Genomic DNA, 21,651 nt, shown 5'->3' on the forward strand with positions numbered 1-21,651 from the left:
CTCAATGTGACCAAAATTGCCATTTTTACAGACTTTTTCTCCTACTCAGAAGCTTCTATTTCGACCAATTTCAGGCATTAAAATGACTCTAAACACACTTATTTTAGTTCCAAGTGTTCTAATTTACATGCAATAGTCATTTACTGTCAAAAAATTAAACATTAAAAAGTTATGATTTCTGACCATCTGGAGGAAGTTCGACAGGTCGCGGATCATCGTTTTTCATCAGAAAATTGATTTTTTGGACTGTAGAAAAATTGATTCAAAATGTCATTTGGATTGTGCCTCATGTTGAATAACTACTTTTTGAAGCCTCATTGTGACCAAAATTGCCATTTTTACAGACTTTTTCTCCTACTCAGAAGCTTCCATTTCGACCAATTTCAGGCATTAATATGCCTCTAAACAAACTTATTTTAGTTCCAAGAGTTCTAATTCACATGCAATAGTCATTTACAGTCAAAAAACAAAACATTACAAAATTTCCATTTCTGACCATTTGGAGGAAATTCGACAGGTCACGGGTCAACGTTTTTCATCAGAAAATTGATTTTTTGGACTGTAGAAAATTTGATTCAAAATGTCATTTGGATTGTGCCTCATTTTGAATAACTACTTTTTGAAGCCTCAATGTGACCAAAATTGCCATTTTTGCAGACTTTTTCTCCTACTCAGAAGCTTCTATTTCGACCAATTTCAGGCATTAAAATGACTCTAAACACACTTATTTAAGTTCCAAGAGTTCTAATTCACATGCAATAGTCATTTACCGTCAAAAAACAAAACATTAAAAAATTAAAATTTCTGACCATTCGGAGGAAGTTCGACAGGTCACGGGTCATCGTTTTTCATCAGAAAATTGATTTTTTGGACTGTAGAAAATTTGATTCAAAATGTCATGTGGATTGTGCCTCATGTTGAATAACTACTTTTTGAAGCCTCAATGTGACCAAAATTGCCATTTTTACAGACTTTTTCTCCTACTCAGAAGCTTCTATTTCGACCAATTTCAGGCATTAAAATGACTCTAAACACACTTATTTAAGTTCCAAGAGTTCTAATTCACATGCAATAGTCATTTACAGTAAAAAAACAAAACATTAAAAAATTTCAATTTCTGACCATTCGGAGAAGGTTCGACAGGTTACGGGTCATTGTTTTTCATCAGAAAATTGATTTTTTGGACTGTAGAAAATTTGATTCAAAATGTCATTTGGATTATGCCTCATGTTGAATAACTACTTTTTGAAGCCTCATTGTGACCAAAATTGCCATTTTTACAGACTTTTTCCCCTACTCAGAAGCTTCTATTTTGACCAATTTCAGGCATTAATATGGCTCTAAACACACTTATTTTAGTTCCAAGAGTTCTAATTCACATGCAAGAGTCATTTACAGTAAAAAAACTAAACATTAAAAATTTTCAATTTCTGACCATTCGGAGGAAGTTCGACAGCTCACGGGTCATCGTTTTTCATCAGAAAATTGAATTTTTGGACTGTAGAAAATTTGATTCAAAATGTCATGTGGATTGTGCCTCATGTTGAATAACTACTTTTTGAAGCCTCAATGTGACCAAAATTGCCATTTTTACAGACTTTTTCTCCTACTTAGAAGCTTCTATTTCGACCAATTTCAGGCATTAAAATGACTCTAAACACACTTATTTAAGTTCCAAGAGTTCTAATTCACATGCAATAGTCATTTACCGTCAAAAAACAAAACATTAAAAAATTAAAATTTCTGACCATTCGGAGGAAGTTCGACAGGTCACGGGTCATCGTTTTTCATCAGAAAATTGATTTTTTGGACTGCAGAAAATTTGATTCAAAATGTAATTTGGATTGTGCCTCATGTTGAATAACTACTTTTTGAAGCCTCAATGTGACCAAAATTGCCATTTTTACAGACTTTTTCTCCTACTCAGAAGCTCCTATTTCGACCAATTTCAGGCATTAAAATGACTCTAAACACACTTATTTAAGTTCCAAGAGTTCTAATTCACATGCAAGAGTCATTTACAGTAAAAAAAAAAAACATTAAAAAATTTCAATTTCTGACCATTCGGAGGAAGTTCGACAAGTCACGGGTCATCGTTTTTCATCAGAAAATTGATTTTTTGGACTGTAGAAAATTTGATTCAAAATGTCATTTGGATTGTGCCTCGTGTTGAATAACTACTTTTTGAAGTGTCATTGTGACCAAAATTGCCATTTTTACAGACTTTTTCTCCTACTCAGAAGCTTCCATTTCGACCAATTTCAGGCATTAATATGCCTCTAAACACACTTATTTTAGTTCCAAGAGTTCTAATTCACATGCAATAGTCATTTACAGTCAAAAAACAAAACATTACAAAATTTCCATTTCTGACCATTTGGAGGAAATTCGACAGGTCACGGGTCAACGTTTTTCATCAGAAAATTGATTTTTTGGACTGTAGAAAATTTGATTCAAAATCTCATTTGGATTGTGCCTCATGTTGAATAACTACTTTTTGAAGCCTCAATGTGACCAAAATTGCCATTTTTGCAGACTTTTTCTCCTACTCAGAAGCTTCTATTTCGACCAATTTCAGGCATTAAAATGACTCTAAACACACTGATTTTAGTTCCAAAAGTGATAATTCACATGCAATAGTCATTTACAGTCAGAAGACAAAACATTAAAAAAATTAAATTTCTGACCATCTGGAGAAAGGTCGACAGGTCACGGATCATCGTGTTTCATCAGAAAATTGATTTTTTGGACTGTAGAAAAATTTATTCAAAATGTCATTTGACTTGTGCCTCATGTTGAATACTTTTTGAAGCCTCAATGTGACCAAAATTGCCATTTTTACAGACTTTTTCTCCTACTCAGAAGCTTCTATTTCGACCAATTTCAGGCATTAAAATGACTCTAAACACACTTATTTAAGTTCCAAGAGTTCTAATTCACATGCAATAGTCATTTACAGTTAAAAAACAAAATATTAAAAAATTTCTATTTCTGACCATTTGGAGGAAGTTCGACAGGTCACGGGTCATCGTTTTTCATCAGAAAATTGATTTTTTGGACTGTAGAAAAATTGATTCAAAATGTCATTCGGATTGTGCCTCATGTTAAATAACTACTTTTTGTAGCCTCAATGTGACCAAAATTGCCATTTTTACAGACTTTTTCTCCTACTCAGAAGTTTCTATTTCGACGAATTCCTGGCATTAAAATGACTCTAAACACACTTATTTTAGTTCCAAGTGTTCTAATTCACATGCAATAGTCATTTACTGTCAAAAAATTAAACATTAAAAAGTTATGATTTCTGACCATCTGGAGGAAGTTCGACAGGTCGCGGATCATCGTTTTTCATCAGAAAATTGATTTTTTGGACTGTAGAAAAATTGATTCAAAATGTCATTTGGATTGTGCCTCGTGTTGAATAACTACTTTTTGAAGTGTCATTGTGACCAAAATTGCCATTTTTACAGACTTTTTCTCCTACTCAGAAGCTTCCATTTCGACCAATTTCAGGCATTAATATGCCTCTAAACACACTTATTTTAGTTCCAAGAGTTCTAATTCACATGCAATAGTCATTTACAGTCAAAAAACAAAACATTACAAAATTTCCATTTCTGACCATTTGGAGGAAATTTGACAGGTCACAGGTCAACGTTTTTCATCAGAAAATTGATTTTTTGGACTGTAGAAAATTTGATTCAAAATGTCATTTGGATTGTGCCTCATGTTGAATAACTACTTTTTGAAGCATCAATGTGACCAAAATTGCCATTTTTACAGACTTTTTCTCCTACTCAGAAGCATCTATTTCGACCAATTTCAGGCATTAAAATGACTCTAAACACACTTATTTAAGTTCCAAGAGTTCTAATTCACATGCAATAGTCATTTACCGTAAAAAAAAAACATAAAAAAATTACAATTTCTGACCATTCGGAGGAAGTTCGACAGGTCACGGGTCATCGTTTTTCATCAGAAAATTGATTTTTTGGACTGTAGAAAATTTGATTCAAAATGTCATTTGGATTGTGCCTCATGTTGAATAACTACTTTTTGAAGCCTCAATGTGACCAAAATTGCCATTTTTACAGACTTTTTCTACTACACAGAAGCTTCTATTTCGACCAATTTCAGGCATTAATATGACTCTAAACACACTTATTTTAGTTCCAAGAGTTCTAATTTACATGCAAGAGTCATTTACAGTTAAAAAAAAAAACATTAAACAATTTCAATTTCTGACCATTCAGAGGAAGTTCGACAGGTCACGGGTCATCGTTTTTCATCAGAAAATTGATTTTTTGGACTGTGGAAAATTTGATTCAAACTGTCATTTGGATTGTGCCTTAGGTTGAATAACTACTTTTCGAAGCCTCAATGTGACCAAAACTGCCATTTTTACAGACTTTTTCTCCTACTCAGAAGCTTCTATTTCAACCAATTACAGGCATTGAAATGACTCTAAACACACTTATTTAAGTTCCAAGAGTTCTAATTCACATGCAATAGTCATTTCCAGTCAAAAAAAAAAACATTAAAAAATTTCAATTTCTGACCATTTGGAGGAAGTTCGACAGGTAACAGGTCATCGTTTTTCATCAGAAAAAGGATTTTTTGGACTGTAGAAAAATTGATTCAAAATGTCATTTGGATTGTGCCTCATGTTGAATAACTACTTTTTGAAGCCTCATTGTGACCAAAATTGCCATTTTTACAGACTTTTTCTCCTACTCAGAAGCTTCTATTTTGACCAATTTCAGGCATTAATATGGCTCTAAACACACTTATTTTAGTTCCAAGAGTTCTAATTCACATGAAAGAGTCATTTACAGTAAAAAAACTAAACATTAAAAATTTTCAATTTCTGACCATTCGGAGGAAGTTCGACAGCTCACGGGTCATCGTTTTTCATCAGAAAATTGAATTTTTGGACTGTAGAAAATTTGATTCAAAATGTCATGTGGATTGTGCCTCATGTTGAATAACTACTTTTTGAAGCCTCAATGTGACCAAAATTGCCATTTTTACAGACTTTTTCTCCTACTCAGAAGCTTCTATTTCGACCAATTTCAGGCATTAAAATGACTCTAAACACACTTATTTAAGTTCCAAGAGTTCTAATTCACATGCAATAGTCATTTACCGTCAAAAAACAAAACATTAAAAAATTAAAATTTCTGACCATTCGGAGGAAGTTCGACAGGTCACGGGTCATCGTTTTTCATCAGAAAATTGATTTTTTGGACTGCAGAAAATTTGATTCAAAATGTAATTTGGATTGTGCCTCATGTTGAATAACTACTTTTTGAAGCCTCAATGTGACCAAAATTGCCATTTTTACAGACTTTTTCTCCTACTCAGAAGCTCCTATTTCGACCAATTTCAGGCATTAAAATGACTCTAAACACACTTATTTAAGTTCCAAGAGTTCTAATTCACATGCAAGAGTCATTTACAGTAAAAAAAAAAAACATTAAAAAATTTCAATTTCTGACCATTCGGAGGAAGTTCGACAAGTCACGGGTCATCGTTTTTCATCAGAAAATTGATTTTTTGGACTGTAGAAAATTTGATTCAAAATGTCATTTGGATTGTGCCTCGTGTTGAATAACTACTTTTTGAAGTGTCATTGTGACCAAAATTGCCATTTTTACAGACTTTTTCTCCTACTCAGAAGCTTCCATTTCGACCAATTTCAGGCATTAATATGCCTCTAAACACACTTATTTTAGTTCCAAGAGTTCTAATTCACATGCAATAGTCATTTACAGTCAAAAAACAAAACATTACAAAATTTCCATTTCTGACCATTTGGAGGAAATTCGACAGGTCACGGGTCAACGTTTTTCATCAGAAAATTGATTTTTTGGACTGTAGAAAATTTGATTCAAAATGTCATTTGGATTGTGCCTCATGTTGAATAACTACTTTTTGAAGCCTCAATGTGACCAAAATTGCCATTTTTGCAGACTTTTTCTCCTACTCAGAAGCTTCTATTTCGACCAATTTCAGGCATTAAAATGACTCTAAACACACTGGGGCAGATTTATGAGCCCCTTGCGCCACTTTTGCGTCACTTTTCCCATGTTAAAAGTGACGCAAAAGTGGCGCAAGGGGCTCATAAATCTGCCCCACTGATTTTAGTTCCAAAAGTGATAATTCACATGCAATAGTCATTTACAGTCAGAAGACAAAACATTAAAAAAATTAAATTTCTGACCATCTGGAGAAAGGTCGACAGGTCACGGATCATCGTGTTTCATCAGAAAATTGATTTTTTGGACTGTAGAAAAATTTATTCAAAATGTAATTTGACTTGTGCCTCATGTTGAATACTTTTTGAAGCCTCAATGTGACCAAAATTGCCATTTTTACAGACTTTTTCTCCTACTCAGAAGCTTCTATTTCGACCAATTTCAGGCATTAAAATGACTCTAAACACACTTATTTTAGTTCCAAGTGTTCTAATTTACATGCAATAGTCATTTACTGTCAAAAAATTAAACATTAAAAAGTTATGATTTCTGACCATCTGGAGGAAGTTCGACAGGTCGCGGATCATCGTTTTTCATCAGAAAATTGATTTTTTGGACTGTAGAAAAATTGATTCAAAATGTCATTTGGATTGTGCCTCATGTTGAATAACTACTTTTTGAAGCCTCATTGTGACCAAAATTGCCATTTTTACAGACTTTTTCTCCTACTCAGAAGCTTCCATTTCGACCAATTTCAGGCATTAATATGCCTCTAAACACACTTATTTTAGTTCCAAGAGTTCTAATTCACATGCAATAGTCATTTACAGTCAAAAAACAAAACATTACAAAATTTCCATTTCTGACCATTTGGAGGAAATTCGACAGGTCACGGGTCAACGTTTTTCATCAGAAAATTGATTTTTTGGACTGTAGAAAATTTGATTCAAAATGTCATTTGGATTGTGCCTCATTTTGAATAACTACTTTTTGAAGCCTCAATGTGACCAAAATTGCCATTTTTGCAGACTTTTTCTCCTACTCAGAAGCTTCTATTTCTACCAATTTCAGGCATTAAAATGACTCTAAACACACTTATTTAAGTTCCAAGAGTTCTAATTCACATGCAATAGTCATTTACCGTCAAAAAACAAAACATTAAAAAATTAAAATTTCTGACCATTCGGAGGAAGTTCGACAGGTCACGGGTCATCGTTTTTCATCAGAAAATTGATTTTTTGGAGTGTAGAAAATTTGATTCAAAATGTCATGTGGATTGTGCCTCATGTTGAATAACTACTTTTTGAAGCCTCAATGTGACCAAAATTGCCATTTTTACAGACTTTTTCTCCTACTCAGAAGCTTCTATTTCGACCAATTTCAGGCATTAAAATGACTCTAAACACACTTATTTAAGTTCCAAGAGTTCTAATTCACATGCAATAGTCATTTACAGTAAAAAAACAAAACATTAAAAAATTTCAATTTCTGACCATTCGGAGAAGGTTCGACAGGTCACGGGTCATTGTTTTTCATCAGAAAATTGATTTTTTGGACTGTAGAAAATTTGATTCAAAATGTCATTTGGATTGTGCCTCATGTTGAATAACTACTTTTTGAAGCCTCATTGTGACCAAAATTGCCATTTTTACAGACTTTTTCCCGTACTCAGAAGCTTCTATTTTGACCAATTTCAGGCATTAATATGGCTCTAAACACACTTATTTTAGTTCCAAGAGTTCTAATTCACATGCAAGAGTCATTTACAGTAAAAAAACTAAACATTAAAAATTTTCAATTTCTGACCATTCGGAGGAAGTTCGACAGCTCACGGGTCATCGTTTTTCATCAGAAAATTGAATTTTTGGACTGTAGAAAATTTGATTCAAAATGTCATGTGGATTGTGCCTCATGTTGAATAACTACTTTTTGAAGCCTCAATGTGACCAAAATTGCCATTTTTACAGACTTTTTCTCCTACTTAGAAGCTTCTATTTCGACCAATTTCAGGCATTAAAATGACTCTAAACACACTTATTTAAGTTCCAAGAGTTCTAATTCACATGCAATAGTCATTTACCGTCAAAAAACAAAACATTAAAAAATTAAAATTTCTGACCATTCGGAGGAAGTTCGACAGGTCACGGGTCATCGTTTTTCATCAGAAAATTGATTTTTTGGACTGCAGAAAATTTGATTCAAAATGTAATTTGGATTGTGCCTCATGTTGAATAACTACTTTTTGAAGCCTCAATGTGACCAAAATTGCCATTTTTACAGACTTTTTCTCCTACTCAGAAGCTCCTATTTCGACCAATTTCAGGCATTAAAATGACTCTAAACACACTTATTTAAGTTCCAAGAGTTCTAATTCACATGCAAGAGTCATTTACAGTAAAAAAAAAAACATTAAAAAATTTCAATTTCTGACCATTCGGAGGAAGTTCGACAAGTCACGGGTCATCGTTTTTCATCAGAAAATTGATTTTTTGGACTGTAGAAAATTTGATTCAAAATGTCATTTGGATTGTGCCTCGTGTTGAATAACTACTTTTTGAAGTGTCATTGTGACCAAAATTGCCATTTTTACAGACTTTTTCTCCTACTCAGAAGCTTCCATTTCGACCAATTTCAGGCATTAATATGCCTCTAAACACACTTATTTTAGTTCCAAGAGTTCTAATTCACATGCAATAGTCATTTACAGTCAAAAAACAAAACATTACAAAATTTCCATTTCTGACCATTTGGAGGAAATTCGACAGGTCACGGGTCAACGTTTTTCATCAGAAAATTGATTTTTTGGACTGTAGAAAATTTGATTCAAAATGTCATTTGGATTGTGCCTCATGTTGAATAACTACTTTTTGAAGCCTCAATGTGACCAAAATTGCCATTTTTGCAGACTTTTTCTCCTACTCAGAAGCTTCTATTTCGACCAATTTCAGGCATTAAAATGACTCTAAACACACTGATTTTAGTTCCAAAAGTGATAATTCACATGCAATAGTCATTTACAGTCAGAAGACAAAACATTAAAAAAATTAAATTTCTGACCATCTGGAGAAAGGTCGACAGGTCACGGATCATCGTGTTTCATCAGAAAATTGATTTTTTGGACTGTAGAAAAATTTATTCAAAATGTCATTTGACTTGTGCCTCATGTTGAATACTTTTTGAAGCCTCAATGTGACCAAAATTGCCATTTTTACAGACTTTTTCTCCTACTCAGAAGCTTCTATTTCGACCAATTTCAGGCATTAAAATGACTCTAAACACACTTATTTAAGTTCCAAGAGTTCTAATTCACATGCAATAGTCATTTACAGTTAAAAAACAAAATATTAAAAAATTTCTATTTCTGACCATTTGGAGGAAGTTCGACAGGTCACGGGTCATCGTTTTTCATCAGAAAATTGATTTTTTGGACTGTAGAAAAATTGATTCAAAATGTCATTCGGATTGTGCCTCATGTTAAATAACTACTTTTTGTAGCCTCAATGTGACCAAAATTGCCATTTTTACAGACTTTTTCTCCTACTCAGAAGTTTCTATTTAGACGAATTCCTGGCATTAAAATGACTCTAAACACACTTATTTTAGTTCCAAGTGTTCTAATTCACATGCAATAGTCATTTACTGTCAAAAAATTAAACATTAAAAAGTTATGATTTCTGACCATCTGGAGGAAGTTCGACAGGTCGCGGATCATCGTTTTTCATCAGAAAATTGATTTTTTGGACTGTAGAAAAATTGATTCAAAATGTCATTTGGATTGTGCCTCGTGTTGAATAACTACTTTTTGAAGTGTCATTGTGACCAAAATTGCCATTTTTACAGACTTTTTATCCTACTCAGAAGCTTCCATTTCGACCAATTTCAGGCATTAATATGCCTCTAAACACACTTATTTTAGTTCCAAGAGTTCTAATTCACATGCAATAGTCATTTACAGTCAAAAAACAAAACATTACAAAATTTCCATTTCTGACCATTTGGAGGAAATTCGACAGGTCACAGGTCAACGTTTTTCATCAGAAAATTGATTTTTTGGACTGTAGAAAATTTGATTCAAAATGTAATTTGGATTGTGCCTCATGTTGAATAACTACTTTTTGAAGCCTCAATGTGACCAAAATTGCCATTTTTGCAGACTTTTTCTCCTACTCAGAAGCTTCTATTTCGACCAATTTCAGGCATTAATATGACTCTAAACACACTTATTTTAGTTCCAAGAGTTCTAATTCACATGCAATAGTCATTTACAGTAAAAAAACAAAACATTAAAAAATTTCAATTTCTGACCATTCGGAGAAGGTTCGACAGTTCACGGGTCATCGTTTTTCATCAGAAAAATGATTTTTTGGACTGTAGAAAATTTGATTCAAAATGTCATTTGGATTGTGCCTCATGTTGAATAACTACTTTTTGAAGCCTCATTGTGACCAAAATTGCCATTTTTACAGACTTTTTCTCCTACTCAGAAGCTTCTATTTCGACCAATTTCAGGCATAATATGACTCTAAGCACACTTATTTTAGTTCCAAGAGTTCTAATTCACATGCAAGAGTCATTTACAGTAAAAAAAACTAAACATTAAAAATTTTCAATTTCTGACCATTCGGAGGAAGTTCGACAGCTCACGGGTCATCGTTTTTCATCAGAAAATTGATTTTTTGGACTGTAGAAAATTTGATTCAAAATGTCATGTGGATTGTGCCTCATGTTGAATAACTACTTTTTGAAGCCTCAATGTGACCAAAATTGCCATTTTTACAGACTTTTTCTCCTACTCAAAAGCTTCTATTTCGACCAATTTCAGGCATTAAAATGACTCTAAACACACTTATTTAAGTTCCAAGAGTTCTAATTCACATGCAATAGTCATTTACCGTCAAAAAACAAAACATTAAAAAATTACAATTTCTGACCATTCGGAGGAAGTTCGACAGGTCACGGGTCATCGTTTTTCATCAGAAAATTGATTTTTTGGACTGTAGAAAATTTGATTCAAAATGTCATTTGGATTGTGCCTCATGTTGAATAACTACTTTTTGAAGCCTCAATGTGACCAAAATTGCCATTTTTACAGACTTTTTCTCCTACTCAGAAGCTTCTATTTCGACCAATTTCAGGCATTAAAATGACTCTAAACACACCTATTTTAGTTCCAAAAGTGATCATTCACATGCAATAGTCATTTACAGTCAAAAAATTAAACATTACAAAATTTCAATTTCTGACCATTTGGAGGAAGTTTGACAGGTCACGGGTCATCGTTTTTCATCAGAAAATTGATTTTTTGGACTGTAGAAAATGTGATTCAAAATGTCATTTGGATTGGACCTCATGTTGAATAACTACTTTTCGAAGCCTCAATGTGACCAAAATTGCCATTTTTACAGACTTTTTCTCCTACTCAGAAGCTTCTATTTCAACCAATTACAGGCATTAAAATGACTCTAAACACACTTATTTAAGTTCCAAGAGTTCTAATTCACATGCAATAGTCATTTACAGTCAAAAAACAAAACATTAAAAAATTTCAATTTCTGACCATTTGGAGGAAGTTCGACAGGTCACGGGTCATCGTTTTTCATCAGAAAATTGATTTTTTGGACTGTAGAAAATGTGATTCAAAATTTCATTTGGATTGGGCCTCATGTTAAATAACTACTTTTCGAAGCCTCAATGTGACCAAAATTGCCATTTTTACAGACTTTTTCTCCTACTCAGAAGCTTCTATTTCGACCAATTACAGGCATTAAAATGACTCTAAACACACGTATTTAAGTTCCAAGAGTTCTAATTCACATGCAATAGTCATTTACAGTCAAAAAACAAAACATTACAAAATTTCATTTTCTGACCATTTGGAGGAAGTTTGACAGGTCACGGGTCATCGTTTTTCATCAGAAAATTGATTTTTTGGACTGTAGAAAATTTGATTCAAAATGTCATTTGGATTGTGCCTCATGTTGAATAACTACTTTTTGAAGCCTCAATGTGACCAAAATTGCCATTTTTACAGACTTTTTCTACTACACAGAAGCTTCTATTTCGACCAATTTCAGGCATTAATATGACTCTAAACACACTTATTTGAGTTCCAAGAGTTCTAATTTACATGCAAGAGTCATTTACAGTAAAAAAAAAAACATTAAACAATTTCAATTTCTGACCATTCAGAGGAAGTTCGACAGGTCACGGGTCATCGTTTTTCATCAGAAAATTGATTTTTTGGACTGTGGAAAATTTGATTCAAACTGTCATTTGGATTGTGCCTTAGGTTGAATAACTACTTTTCGAAGCCTCAATGTGACCAAAATTGCCATTTTTACAGACTTTTTCTCCTACTCAGAAGCTTCTATTTCAACCAATTACAGGCATTGAAATGACTCTAAACACACTTATTTAAGTTCCAAGAGTTCTAATTCACATGCAATAGTCATTTCCAGTCAAAAAAAAAACATTAAAAAATTTCAATTTCTGACCATTTGGAGGAAGTTCGACAGGTAACAGGTCATCGTTTTTCATCAGAAAAAGGATTTTTTGGACTGTAGAAAAATTGATTCAAAATGTCATTTGGATTGTGCCTTATGTCGAATAACTACTTTTGAAAGCCTCAATTTGACCAAAATTGACATTTGTACAGACTTTTTCTCCTACTCAGAAGTTTCTATTTCGACCAATTTCAGGCATTAAAATTACTCTAAACACATTTTAGTTCTGAAAGTGATAATTCACATACAATAGACATTTACAGGTAAAAAAATGAAACATTAAAAAATGAACATTTCTGACCGTCTGTAGAAAGTTCGACAGGTCACGGGTCATCGTTTTTCATCAGAAAATTGAATTTTTGGACTGTAGAAAAATTGATTCAAAATGTCATTTGGATTGTGCCTCATGATGAATAACTACTTTTCAAAGCCTCAATATGACCAAAAGTGCCATTTTTACAGACTTTTTCTCCTACTCAGAAGCTTCTATTTCGACCAATTTCAGGCATTTAAATGACTCTAAACACACTTATTTTAGTTCCAAAAGTGATAATTCACATGCAATAGTCATTTACAGTCAAAAAATTAAACATTACAAAATTTCAATTTCTGACCATTAGGAGGAAGTTTGACAGGTCACGGGTCATCGTTTTTCATCAGAAAATTGATTTTTTGGACTGTAGAAAATGTGATTCAAAATGTCATTTGGATTGGGCCTCATGTTGAATAACTACTTTTCGAAGCCTCAATGTGACCAAAATTGCCATTTTTACAGACTTTTTCTCCTACTCAGAAGCTTCTATTTCAACCAATTACAGGCATTAAAATGACTCTAAACACACTTATTTAAGTTCCAAGAGTTCTAATTCACATGCAATAGTCATTTACCGTCAAAAAACAAAACATTAAAAAATTAAAATTTCTGACCATTCGGAGGAAGTTCGACAGGTCACGGGTCATCGTTTTTCATCAGAAAATTGATTTTTTGGACTGCAGAAAATTTGATTCAAAATGTAATTTGGATTTTGCCTCATGTTGAATAACTACTTTTTGAAGCCTCAATGTGACCAAAATTGCCATTTTTACAGACTTTTTCTCCTACTCAGAAGCTCCTATTTCGACCAATTTCAGGCATTAAAATGACTCTAAACACACTTATTTAAGTTCCAAGAGTTCTAATTCACATGCAAGAGTCATTTACAGTAAAAAAAAAAAACATTAAAAAATTTCCATTTCTGACCATTTGGAGGAAATTCGACAGGTCACGGGTCAACGTTTTTCATCAGAAAATTGATTTTTTGGACTGTAGAAAATTTGATTCAAAATGTCATTTGGATTGTGCCTCATGTTGAATAACTACTTTTTGAAGCCTCAATGTGACCAAAATTGCCATTTTTGCAGACTTTTTCTCCTACTCAGAAGCTTCTATTTCGACCAATTTCAGGCATTAAAATGACTCTAAACACACTTATTTAAGTTCCAAGAGTTCTAATTCACATGCAATAGTCATTTACCGTCAAAAAACAAAACATTAAAAAATTAAAATTTCTGACCATTCGGAGGAAGTTCGACAGGTCAAGGGTCATCGTTTTTCATCAGAAAATTGATTTTTTGGACTGTAGAAAATTTGATTCAAAATGTCATTTGGATTGTGCCTCATGTTGAATAACTACTTTTTGAAGCATCAATGTGACCAAAATTGCCATTTTTACAGACTTTTTCTCCTACTCAGAAGCATCTATTTCGACCAATTTCAGGCATTAAAATGACTCTAAACACACTTATTTAAGTTCCAAGAGTTCTAATTCACAGGCAATAGTCATTTACCGTCAAAAAACAAAACATAAAAAAATTACAATTTCTGACCATTCGGAGGAAGTTCGACAGGTCACGGGTCATCGTTTTTCATCAGAAAATTGATTTTTTGGACTGTAGAAAATTTGATTCAAAATGTCATTTGGATTGTGCCTCATGTTGAATAACTACTTTTTGAAGCCTCAATGTGACCAAAATTGCCATTTTTGCAGACTTTTTCTCCTACTCAGAAGCTTCTATTTCGACCAATTTCAGGTATTAAAATGACTCTAAACACACTTATTTAAGTTCCAAGAGTTCTAATTCACATGCAATAGTCATTTACAGTAAAAAAACAAAACATTAAAAAATTTCAATTTCTGACCATTCGGAGAAGGTTCGACAGGTCACGGGTCATCGTTTTTCATCAGAAAATTGATTTTTTGGACTGTAGAAAATTTGATTCAAAATGTCATTTGGATTGTGCCTCATGTTGAATAACTACTTTTTGAAGCCTCATTGTGACCAAAATTGCCATTTTTACAGACTTTTTCTCCCACTCAGAAGCTTCTATTTTGACCAATTTCAGGCATTAATATGGCTCTAAACACACTTATTTTAGTTCCAAGAGTTCTAATTCACATGCAAGAGTCATTTACAGTAAAAAAAACTAAACATTAAAAATTTTCAATTTCTGACCATTCGGAGGAAGTTCGACAGCTCACGGGTCATCGTTTTTCATCAGAAAATTGAATTTTTGGACTGTAGAAAATTTGATTCAAAATGTCATGTGGATTGTGCCTCATGTTGAATAACTACTTTTTGAAGCCTCAATGTGACCAAAATTGCCATTTTTACAGACTTTTTCTCCTACTTAGAAGCTTCTATTTCGACCAATTGCAGGCATTAAAATGACTCTAAACACACTTATTTAAGTTCCAAGAGTTCTAATTCACATGCAATAGTCATTTACAGTCAAAAAAAAAAACATTAAAAAATTTCAATTTCTGACCATTCGGAGGAAGTTCGACAAGTCACGGGTCATCGTTTTTCATCAGAAAATTGATTTTTTGGACTGTAGAAAATTTGATTCAAAATGTCATTTGGATTGTGCCTCGTGTTGAATAACTACTTTTTGAAGTGTCATTGTGACCAAAATTGCCATTTTTACAGACTTTTTCTCCTACTCAGAAGCTTCCATTTCGACCAATTTCAGGCATTAATATGCCTCTAAACACACTTATTTTAGTTCCAAGAGTTCTAATTCACATGCAATAGTCATTTACAGTCAAAAAACAAAACATTACAAAATTTCCATTTCTGACCATTTGGAGGAAATTCGACAGGTCACGGGTCAACGTTTTTCATCAGAAAATTGATTTTTTGGACTGTAGAAAATTTGATTCAAAATGTCATTTGGATTGTGCCTCATGTTGAATAACTACTTTTTGAAGCCTCAATGTGACCAAAATTGCCATTTTTGCAGACTTTTTCTCCTACTCAGAAGCTTCTATTTCGACCAATTTCAGGCATTAAGATGACTCTAAACACACTGATTTTAGTTCCAAAAGTGATAATTCACATGCAATAGTCATTTACAGTCAGAAGACAAAACATTAAAAAAATTAAATTTCTGACCATCTGGAGAAAGGTCGACAGGTCACGGATCATCGTGTTTCATCAGAAAATTGATTTTTTGGACTGTAGAAAAATTTATTCAAAATGTCATTTGACTTGTGCCTCATGTTGAATACTTTTTGAAGCCTCAATGTGACCAAAATTGCCATTTTTACAGACTTTTTCTCCTACTCAGAAGCTTCTATTTCGACCAATTTCAGGCATTAAAATGACTCTAAACACACTTATTTAAGTTCCAAGAGTTCTAATTCACATGCAATAGTCATTTACAGTTAAAAAACAAAATATTAAAAAATTTCTATTTCTGACCATTTGGAGGAAGTTCGACAGGTCACGGGTCATCGTTTTTCATCAGAAAATTGATTTTTTGGACTGTAGAAAAATTGATTCAAAATGTCATTTGGATTGTGCCTCGTGTTGAATAACTACTTTTTGAAGTGTCATTGTGACCAAAATTGCCATTTTTACAGACTTTTTCTCCTACTCAGAAGCTTCCATTTCGACCAATTTCAGGCATTAATATGCCTCTAAACACACTTATTTTAGTTACAAGAGTTCTAATTCACATGCAATAGTCATTTACAGTCAAAAAACAAAACATTACAAAATTTCCATTTCTGACCATTTGGAGGAAATTCGACAGGTCACAGGTCAACGTTTTTCATCAGAAAATTTATTTTTTGGACTGTAGAAAATTTGATTCAAAATGTCATTTGGATTGTGCCTCATGTTGAATAACTACTTTTTGAAGCCTCAATGTGACCAAAATTGCCATTTTTGCAGACTTTTTCTCCTACTCAGAAGCTTCTATTTCGACCAATTTCAGGCATTAATATGACTCTAAACACACTTATTTTAGTTCCAAGAGTTCTAATTCACATGCAATAGTCATTTACAGTAAAAAAACAAAACATTAAAAAATTTCAATTTCTGACCATTCGGAGAAGGTTCGACAGTTCACGGGTCATCGTTTTTCATCAGAAAATTGATTTTTTGGACTGTAGAAAATTTGATTCAAAATGTCATTTGGATTGTGCCTCATGTTGAATAACTACTTTTTGAAGCCTCATTGTGACCAAAATTGCCATTTTTACAGACTTTTTCTCCTACTCAGAAGCTTCTATTTCGACCAATTTCAGGCATTAATATGACTCTAAGCACACTTATTTTAGTTCCAAGAGTTCTAATTCACATGCAAGAGTCATTTACAGTAAAAAAAACTAAACATTAAAAATTTTCAATTTCTGACCATTCGGAGGAAGTTCGACAGCTCACGGGTCATCGTTTTTCATCAGAAAATTGATTTTTTGGACTGTAGAAAATTTGATTCAAAATGTCATGTGGATTGTGCCTCATGTTGAATAACTACTTTTTGAAGCCTCAATGTGACCAAAATTGCCATTTTTACAGACTTTTTCTCCTACTCAGAAGCTTCTATTTCGACCAATTTCAGGCATTAAAATGACTCTAAACACACTTATTTAAGTTCCAAGAGTTCTAATTCACATGCAATAGTCATTTACCGTCAAAAAACAAAACATTAAAAAATTACAATTTCTGACCATTCGGAGGAAGTTCGACAGGTCACGGGTCATCGTTTTTCATCAGAAAATTGATTTTTTGGACTGTAGAAAATTTGATTCAAAATGTCATTTGGATTGTGCCTCATGTTGAATAACTACTTTTTGGAGCCTCAATGTGACCAAAATTGCCATTTTTACAGACTTTTTCTCCTACTCAGAAGCTTCTATTTCGACCAATTTCAGGCATTAAAATGACTCTAAACACACCTATTTTAGTTCCAAAAGTGATCATTCACATGCAATAGTCATTTACAGTCAAAAAATTAAACATTACAAAATTTCAATTTCTGACCATTTGGAGGAAGTTCGACAGGTCACGGGTCATCGTTTTTCATCAGAAAATTGATTTTTTGGACTGTAGAAAATGTGATTCAAAATTTCATTTGGATTGGGCCTCATGTTAAATAACTACTTTTCGAAGCCTCAATGTGACCAAAATTGCCATTTTTACAGACTTTTTCTCCTACTCAGAAGCTTCTATTTCGACCAATTACAGGCATTAAAATGACTCTAAACACACGTATTTAAGTTCCAAGAGTTCTAATTCACATGCAATAGTCATTTACAGTCAAAAAACAAAACATTACAAAATTTCATTTTCTGACCATTTGGAGGAAGTTTGACAGGTCACGGGTCATCGTTTTTCATCAGAAAATTGTTTTTTGGACTGTAGAAAATGTGATTCAAAATGTCATTTGGATTGGGCCTCATGTTGAATAACTACTTTTCGAAGCCTCAATGTGACCAAAATTGCCATTTTTACAGACTTTTTCTCCTACTCAGAAGCTTCTATTTCGACCAATTACAGGCATTAAAATGACTCTAAACACACTTATTTAAGTTCCAAGAGTTCTAATTCACATGCAATAGTCATTTACAGTCAAAAAACAACACATTAAAAAATTTCAATTTCTGACCATTTGGAGGAAGTTCGACAGGTCACGGGTCATCGTTTTTCATCAGAAAATTGATTTTTTGGACTGTAGAAAATTTGATTCAAAATGTCATTTGGATTGTGCCTCATGTTGAATAACTACTTTTTGAAGCATCAATGTGACCAAAATTGCCATTTTTACAGACTTTTTCTCCTACTCAGAAGCATCTATTTCGACCAATTTCAGGCATTAAAATGACTCTAAACACACTTATTTAAGTTCCAAGAGTTCTAATTCACATGCAATAGTCATTTACCGTCAAAAAACAAAACATAAAAAAATTACAATTTCTGACCATTCGGAGGAAGTTCGACAGGTCACGGGTCATCGTTTTTCATCAGAAAATTGATTTTTTGGACTGTAGAAAATTTGATTCAAAATGTCATTTGGATTGTGCCTCATGTTGAATAACTACTTTTTGAAGCCTCAATGTGACCAAAATTGCCATTTTTACAGACTTTTTCTACTACACAGAAGCTTCTATTTCGACCAATTTCAGGCATTAATATGACTCTAAACACACTTATTTTAGTTCCAAGAGTTCTAATTCACATGCAATAGTCATTTCCAGTCAAAAAAAAAACATTAAAAAATTTCAATTTCTGACCATTTGGAGGAAGTTCGACAGGTAACAGGTCATCGTTTTTCATCAGAAAAAGGAGTTTTTGGACTGTAGAAAAATTGATTCAAAATGTCATTTGGATTGTGCCTTATGTCGAATAACTACTTTTGAAAGCCTCAATTTGACCAAAATTGACATTTGTACAGACTTTTTCTCCTACTCAGAAGTTTCTATTTCGACCAATTTCAGGCATTAAAATTACTCTAAACACATTTTAGTTCTGAAAGTGATAATTCACATACAATAGACATTTACAGGTAAAAAAATGAAACATTAAAAAATGAACATTTCTGACCGTCTGTAGAAAGTTCGACAGGTCACGGGTCATCGTTTTTCATCAGAAAATTGAATTTTTGGACTGTAGAAAAATTGATTCAAAATGTCATTTGGATTGTGCCTCATGATGAATAACTACTTTTCAAAGCCTCAATATGACCAAAAGTGCCATTTTTACAGACTTTTTCTCCTACTCAGAAGCTTCTATTTCGACCAATTTCAGGCATTTAAATGACTCTAAACACACTTATTTTAGTTCCAAAAGTGATAATTCACATGCAATAGTCATTTACAGTCAAAAAATTAAACATTACAAAATTTCAATTTCTGACCATTAGGAGGAAGTTTGACAGGTCACGGGTCATCGTTTTTCATCAGAAAATTGATTTTTTGGACTGTAGAAAATGTGATTCAAAATGTCATTTGGATTGGGCCTCATGTTGAATAACTACTTTTCGAAGCCTCAATGTGACCAAAATTGCCATTTTTACAGACTTTTTCTCCTACTCAGAAGCTTCTATTTCAACCAATTACAGGCATTAAAATGACTCTAAACACACTTATTTAAGTTCCAAGAGTTCTAATTCACATGTAATAGTCATTTACCGTCAAAAAACAAAACATTAAAAAATTAAAATTTCTGACCATTCGGAGGAAGTTCGACAGGTCACGGGTCATCGTTTTTCATCAGAAAATTGATTTTTTGGACTGCAGAAAATTTGATTCAAAATGTAATTTGGATTTTGCCTCATGTTGAATAACTACTTTTTGAAGCCTCAATGTGACCAAAATTGCCATTTTTACAGACTTTTTCTCCTACTCAGAAGCTCCTATTTCGACCAATTTCAGGCATTAAAATGACTCTAAACACACTTATTTAAGTTCCAAGAGTTCTAATTCACATGCAATAGTCATTTACAGTCAAAAAACAACACATTAAAAAATTTCAATTTCTGACCATTTGGAGGAAGTTCGACAGGTCACGGGTCATCGTTTTTCATCAGAAAATTGATTTTTTGGACTGTAGAAAATTTGATTCAAAATGTCATTTGGATTGTGCCTCATGTTGAATAACTACTTTTTGAAGCATCAATGTGACCAAAATTGCCATTTTTACAGACTTTTTCTCCTACTCAGAAGCATCTATTTCGACCAATTTCAGGCATTAAAATGACTCTAAACACACTTATTTAAGTTCCAAGAGTTCTAATTCACATGCAATAGTCATTTACCGTCAAAAAACAAAACATAAAAAAATTACAATTTCTGACCATTCGGAGGAAGTTCGACAGGTCACGGGTCATCGTTTTTCATCAGAAAATTGATTTTTTGGACTGTAGAAAATTTGATTCAAAATGTCATTTGGATTGTGCCTCATGTTGAATAACTACTTTTTGAAGCCTCAATGTGACCAAAATTGCCATTTTTACAGACTTTTTCTACTACACAGAAGCTTCTATTTCGACCAATTTCAGGCATTAATATGACTCTAAACACACCTATTTTAGTTCCAAGAGTTCTAATTCACATGCAATAGTCATTTCCAGTCAAAAAAAAAACATTAAAAAATTTCAATTTCTGACCATTTGGAGGAAGTTCGACAGGTAACAGGTCATCGTTTTTCATCAGAAAAAGGAGTTTTTGGACTGTAGAAAAATTGATTCAAAATGTCATTTGGATTGTGCCTTATGTCGAATAACTACTTTTGAAAGCCTCAATTTGACCAAAATTGACATTTGTACAGACTTTTTCTCCTACTCAGAAGTTTCTATTTCGACCAATTTCAGGCATTAAAATTACTCTAAACACATTTTAGTTCTGAAAGTGATAATTCACATACAATAGACATTTACAGGTAAAAAAATGAAACATTAAAAAATGAACATTTCTGACCATCTGTAGAAAGTTCGACAGGTCACGGGTCATCGTTTTTCATCAGAAAATTGAATTTTTGGACTGTAGAAAAATTGATTCAAAATGTCATTTGGATTGTGCCTCATGATGAATAACTACTTTTCAAAGCCTCAATATGACCAAAAGTGCCATTTTTACAGACTTTTTCTCCTACTCAGAAGCTTCTATTTCGACCAATTTCAGGCATTTAAATGACTCTAAACACACTTATTTTAGTTCCAAAAGTGATAATTCACATGCAATAGTCATTTACAGTCAAAAAATTAAACATTACAAAATTTCAATTTCTGACCATTAGGAGGAAGTTTGACAGGTCACGGGTCATCGTTTTTCATCAGAAAATTGATTTTTTGGACTGTAGAAAATGTGATTCAAAATGTCATTTGGATTGGGCCTCATGTTGAATAA

This window comes from Triturus cristatus, chromosome 8 (genome assembly GCF_964204655.1).
Source record: "Triturus cristatus chromosome 8, aTriCri1.1, whole genome shotgun sequence".
NCBI lineage: Eukaryota > Metazoa > Chordata > Amphibia > Caudata > Salamandridae > Triturus > Triturus cristatus.